Source organism: Stigmatopora nigra, chromosome 10 (assembly GCF_051989575.1).
Source record: "Stigmatopora nigra isolate UIUO_SnigA chromosome 10, RoL_Snig_1.1, whole genome shotgun sequence".
Classification (NCBI taxonomy): domain Eukaryota; kingdom Metazoa; phylum Chordata; class Actinopteri; order Syngnathiformes; family Syngnathidae; genus Stigmatopora; species Stigmatopora nigra.
Window position 1 is genome coordinate 4,854,301 of NC_135517.1, and position 6,325 is coordinate 4,860,625.

The 6,325-nt window shown below is 34.7% G+C and overlaps 1 non-coding gene across 1 annotated transcript; it reads left to right on the top strand.

Moving 5' to 3' along the window:
- The first annotated feature begins 2,678 nt into the window (after positions 1–2,678).
- On the top strand, positions 2,679–2,751 carry trnaf-gaa (transfer RNA phenylalanine (anticodon GAA)). The gene has a single exon. It is a non-coding gene; the product is annotated as a tRNA-Phe (tRNA).
- Positions 2,752–6,325: the final 3,574 nt, after the last annotated feature.

The following is a 6,325-nucleotide window of genomic DNA, read 5'->3' on the forward strand; positions in this document are numbered from 1 at the left end:
ATTGCGTACATTTCATCAGCTTATTAAGTATAATGGAATTTACAAGGTGAAACATAACCCATTCAAATAAAACATGAATAACTTTAAAAATAAAAAAGGGCATGAGGAGACAGACAACCATTAGGCAAGTGAATTATTATACCATCAGCTGGATCTTCACATCATTTTGATCTCTAAATTTGATTAGCTGTCCCAGATATTTTAAGACGACTGCCATGAACCTTGCTAGTTGCTTATTGAGTTCTGTAAATGTTTTCTTTTTTTTTTTTTTTGCCGTGCCATAGGAAATCTCTCCGTGAGCTTTTGTCTGTTAACTGATTTACAAGATCACACTATCCTTGCCCCAACTCTCATCCCCAATTTCCTCCTGCTTCCTTGGTGGCGTTATGCAAGTCCCCTCATATCTTATCCACATTCGGTCCTTTCAAAACAAAGTGGGGAACAGCTGCAGTCTCTTAGAAGGAAGGAAAGTCACCTTGAGGCTAGAAAGAGAGAGAGAGAAAGAGGGAGAGAGAGAGCTGGCATGAGAACATTATATGACTAATAATAAAGGGAGAAGCACCGCATCACTGCAGATTACCAGTTTGCCATTGCCTTCAGTCTACTATGTTTTAGTCTTAGCTGTTCACTTTAAATGCAACATTGTTTCTAGGATTCTTGAGAATAGGCCACAATAAATACATATATCAGTATGTCATTTCACTAGAATAGATCATTATGAAAACACAGTCAGTTGCATTCATGGTGGGAGACTGACAGATCTTTTCTTTTAGCTCGAAATATCACAGAGGATTTGAGATAAAAATGCTGACTAGCAATTTATGTTTAAGGGTGCAGGATTTACAACCAACTGAGGTGGATATTTTTTTATAGGGATCCCACTTTTAAGGGTACCTAAAGTAATAGGACAAATAAATAGTCATAAATTGAAGTTTTACGTGTCAGGTCTTGCCAAACCTTAACAGTTAATTGCAACTACTTCAACTATTTTCACACCCTAGACGTTTTGGCCTCTTCCATTTTTCACTACAAAGTCCTGTATCTTGAGTTATGGAATATTTGCCTGAATATGACTAGATTATATTGCCAGAAGCACTCAAGAATCCATCCTATGACTTTTGTCAGCAGTGACATCATTATTAAATACAAGTGGATGAGTTCCAACCATATATGCATATCTGATCCTGGAATCTGCAAGGCTAATTGTCCTGTTACTTTTGACCTTTTAAGAAACGCTAAAGTCATTTTCAAGTCCTTTTGAAACCACTTCACGCATAAGATAGGTCAAATGAGAGTGTGCCCTGGAAGAAGTATGTTATCTGTGTAGCTTCTTTGATTGGAATTGCATTTGCAAGCCAAAATGGTCTGCAAATGGTAAGTTTTGAAATTGGTCATGGTGTGAGGTCATGATTTATTATGTAAATACGTGACCTCAACACTTTGAACACAGAAAAGTCATCTGGTGGGTACCACTTCTGAAATGTTCAACCATACAGCATATAAATAATGCATGATTTAAATATATACACCAGCATTTTCTTCTTTTTTTTCTCTCTTTGAAACCAACTTCTACTGATCGATGTCACCCGAGAGGCATTTTGCCTGGCTCGTCCGCTGTCAAAACCTGGGCCTCCTCCTTCTTTTTGATCTACCTACCCCCCGGCCAGCCAGAAGGCATTTTCTTGCCTCAGGACTTTTTGCAGATAGGACGATGACATCCACACTTGACACATCATTGAGTGTGTTGACATCAAGTGAGTAAATGTATAATTGACATTGTAAGCAAGAATAATCAATATCAAATTTTAATTTTAATATCCCTCTAATCTTGCTACCAACAACAAAATAAAAATGATGAAAGAAAAAGCAACTGTTATTCACATCTGCATTCACAATGAAAAAAAATGTTGTCCGACCATTTTATTTCCACTTGATAAACATCACAATATCATACCTGGACCAATCTCCCCCTGCAATTCCCCTCATTAACTGACAATGAACCGTACAAATGCAACACAGCACATATTTACTCAGATAGGGCACAATTAAAGTCTAAAATTTTCACCTAAATGACTTTTGATTTATTTTGTATCTTGTGATTAATTGTTCTATCATTTTCTTTTAGTGTCATCGAATATGTCACAATTAGAGAGCAATGACATTCTATTCCAGGTATGCCAAGCAGAGCAGAATACCTGCTGGGTCACCCACAGAGGCACCCCAGTCTTATATAACTCTTTTAAATATATTATGATATTTCTTTTAATGGGTGAGGAAGATAAATTGCTGAGTTTCTCTTTTAACCACTAAAATAATCTGGTAGTGCAAGTCTTCACACACCTCTACCACTAGAAATTGGAAGGGATGCTGGAGCTTATCCCAACTAATTATGCGCAACATGCAGGGGGACATTGAGGCCTATTTATCCACTATTGTAGTTGATGTGTAGAGCAAGAGCGCCTTCTTCTGTTCAAATGTCAACATTGCGTTGTCTTGATAATTCATGTGTTGCAGTTCAGTAAAAATTGCAATGAATTTTGACATACTGGTGTCGTTTTTTTTCTATTTTGATTATGTAGAAGAGGCAACTGGAATTATACCCAGAGAGATACAAGTCAATGACTGCAATTTCGTCTGTATTTTCGCTTTGAAACTGTTAGGAAAGTAGTACATCTCACGCCGAAATAGCTCAGTTGGGAGAGCGTTAGACTGAAGATCTAAAGGTCCCTGGTTCGATCCCGGGTTTCGGCAGATTTGAATGGATATTCCTTTTGCTCTTTTTATTTAAAAAAGTGGAAAGTTTCCAAAATAAGATATCAACGACGTGAACAATTGAGAAACTTTATTTCACAGTTATGGTGCATGGTATGTCATCTTAATCATGAATCATTGTTAATCTTAGAATACTCTGATATTTTTGTTAAATATTATCCTTTACCCACATTACATAAATATGTGTCTTTTTACAAATTATAGACGTTAATATAAAAAGAAAAATACAATACGTGCCCAAGTTGTCCTCACCAGAGGGCAACCTTTTCCTACAAAACAGTTATTCAAAAATAGTTTTATAGAACCAGCGATGGACCTTATCCATTCATTTGAAAAAGTGTTGGGTTATTTGTACCACTTCACTAGCACAATGATAAAGTCAATGAATTTATATCATAAGAAAATTAATAAATCATAGTGGATTCTAATTATTTTAGGACAGGTTACTTGTTGTTTAGAACATAACTTTTATAACATGAATTTCATGTACTTGACATCTGATCGACAACTTGACCTTTGACAAAATTAAGGCCAAGTCCCTGTACGAGAAAATGTGGCAAGATGTTTTAATATATGGCATCGTCAGAGCAGTTTCATATTTCACATTTCAAGTAATATTAGTCTAAGACCAGTGGAGTTGTTTAGCCAAAGTCAAGTGGCAAACAAAATGAGAATAAGTACTGGAAAAAAATGGATGGATATTCTTTAAATGACTTATAGGATCTTATTCAATGTAGCTGTCATAAATGCAGGAATCCCCAAGAAAATGAGGGGCATTGTTTTTCCCTTTTTCTTGAGAAGTCCCAACGGCACTCCTTACTTTATTATTCCACACCTTTTTCACACAGCCTGAACTCACCGCTCCCAGCACGACACGTGAGGTGTTTATTTTATGTGGATGTACGCAAGCTACAAGAGTTCATAAAGATGTTTAAAAATAAATTTCCCATGACAATTTCAAAATGGAAAGAACGAGTGTCAGTTGCACATAATGAAACTTTATTCCATGACTATTGTTTTGTGATTTAAAAAAAAAATGTATGTATGTGTTTGTCTCTCGTTTAAACTTTGTGATGACAAAGTCACATCCGTCTTTGTCTTGCCGTCTTTCTGTAACTAAGTTACTTTTTCAACATGAGACAAATAACAGGATATGCAGTTTGCTTGGCAGTGTGCACACTTGCATTTCCTGTATTTAAGCCGCCCCGTGCCATTCTACTTCCTCTTTTCGGGTGCTATTGTGGCCGAACATAAACTTAAGATTATGAAGCCCATGACACGTTACTTTTTTAGGCCTCCTTTAATTCGTATTTTCTTTGGTTGTGAATCTATATTTTATGTTCAGTACAATCAAATATATTTTTACAACGACCAAGCAGTTTATAATATTTCTGACTCTTCCTCAAAAAAATAAGTGAAACAAATTTAAACAAAGATTTTATAATTAACTCTGTTTGTCCCTGTAAACAACTTACTAACCCTCATCTTCATCATGTAGCTACATTCCATTGCACAACACCATATGAGGAAGAAAATCAATATCAGGCCTCAGTACAGCAATAAAATATATGTGGTAAAGGCCAATTGTATTTGTTTAAACATTGTTGCTGAATTTGGCTTTGCATTTTGTTTTCAGCACATCAATTGATGGTTAGACACTCTAAATTGATGAATAAATGAATAAATTGACTGATGGATCCCTTATCACACAAAAAATAATAATATTTGGTCATGTTTGTTTAGGGTGATTATAGTATATCTTGTAAATCAATGGCTTCTCTTCTAGGTTTGTAATCAGAACGCTACAAGGTGGTCTACGTACCACTTGTATGACCACGTCTTGTCTCACACGCTCGAGTTGCTGATAGACAGCATCGTAACGTGATCCAAACTAGGACTCAAAGTACCAGGCCTTTTTCATTAGGCAAGAATTTCATTGACCACTCCATCTTTAAGCCTTAATATAGCCAGGGAATGAATCCTGAACGAGTGCTGAATGCCAATGTGATTGGTGTTTTCCTTCTTTTTTTTTAACCTTTGCTGGCCTTCCCTTCCATCATGGAAAGCTCACAACAAAAGTACCCCCACCAGCCTACTTCTGACCTATTTATACTCAAAGGTGTCAATCGATTAACACTTGTAAATAGATTGAGTTAGATGACATCATGTGTGTTATGTCCTTTCTATATTCTTCCTATTTATATATATATCCATAATCAAATTACAGTTCAATTAAAGATTCTATAATTTTTTTTTTTACCTTCTAGACCTTCATAGTTGCTAAAAAAAGACAAAAGTAATGCCTCAATATTTCTGGTCATTTTAAAAAACCTAACCTAAGGATAATGATAGAGTTTTATCAGTCCAATTAAATTCATTCTTTCTTCTTAAAGCTTAAAACAGGATCTTTTATCTTTCCAATTCCTTGGATAGACCTCATTTTGAAGCCCCTGCAGGTCCTCTCATCTCCTGCACGTGAGTCAGACGAGGTCAATGGAGGAGATCCTTTTACAATTCCACCCTCCCTTTTCCTCTTGCGGGCCTCAAAAACAGGCCGTGCGTATTGTGTTAAGCTCACAGCTAAAGTTCTTGGAGGAATACACACTATTGTATCTTTATTGTGAGTGCTGAACTGATCTATCAAACCTGCTTTTAAGTAGCACACGGGTAACATTATCTTGTTCCAACCCCAAAGAACATGAGGAGGATAGCTGGGATAGATAACAGTGAACAGTCACATGAGGCCACTAGTACTGTACAAAATGTAATATGTGACTGTTGATGTAAATAGTGCAACAAACATTGAACATTCAGATAGATTAAATACAAAATTAAATGCAGCATTATATATATATATATATATATATATATATATATATATATATATATATATATATATATATATATATATATATATATATATATATATATATATATATATATATATATATATATATATATATATATATATATATATATATATATATATATATATATATATATATATATATATATATATATATATATATATATATATATATATATATATATATATATATATATATATATATATATATATATATATATATATATATATATATATATATATATATATATATATATATATATATATATATATATATATATATATATATATATGAGTTGACTTGGTTTGCACAGCTGAATTTGTCGGCATTAGATTAGTTTCAGTGAAAATTATGTAAGCTAAATGTTCCTGTTGGGACGTCTGTTGAGTCAATGACCCCTTTGCCTTGGCTATCTTTTACCCTTTGAGGTAATGCTCACAAGGTTTCCAGGTCAGGTAAAGGCTGCTGACTTGCTAGCTTACCACAAGAGATGAATGTCTTAGAAAGAAAGATCCGTTCTTGCATGCCAAGCATAACCCAGCAGACATATTTTCCGGGCAGGGATGAGTTTCATGTTGACTTTAGGTGGTGGTGACAGGTTATCTGACATGTAACTTCACAGGAAAGAGTTATTTGAGTGTGAATTTCTGTTTGTGATGGGTCAACAAGTGGTGTTTGGTCTGAAA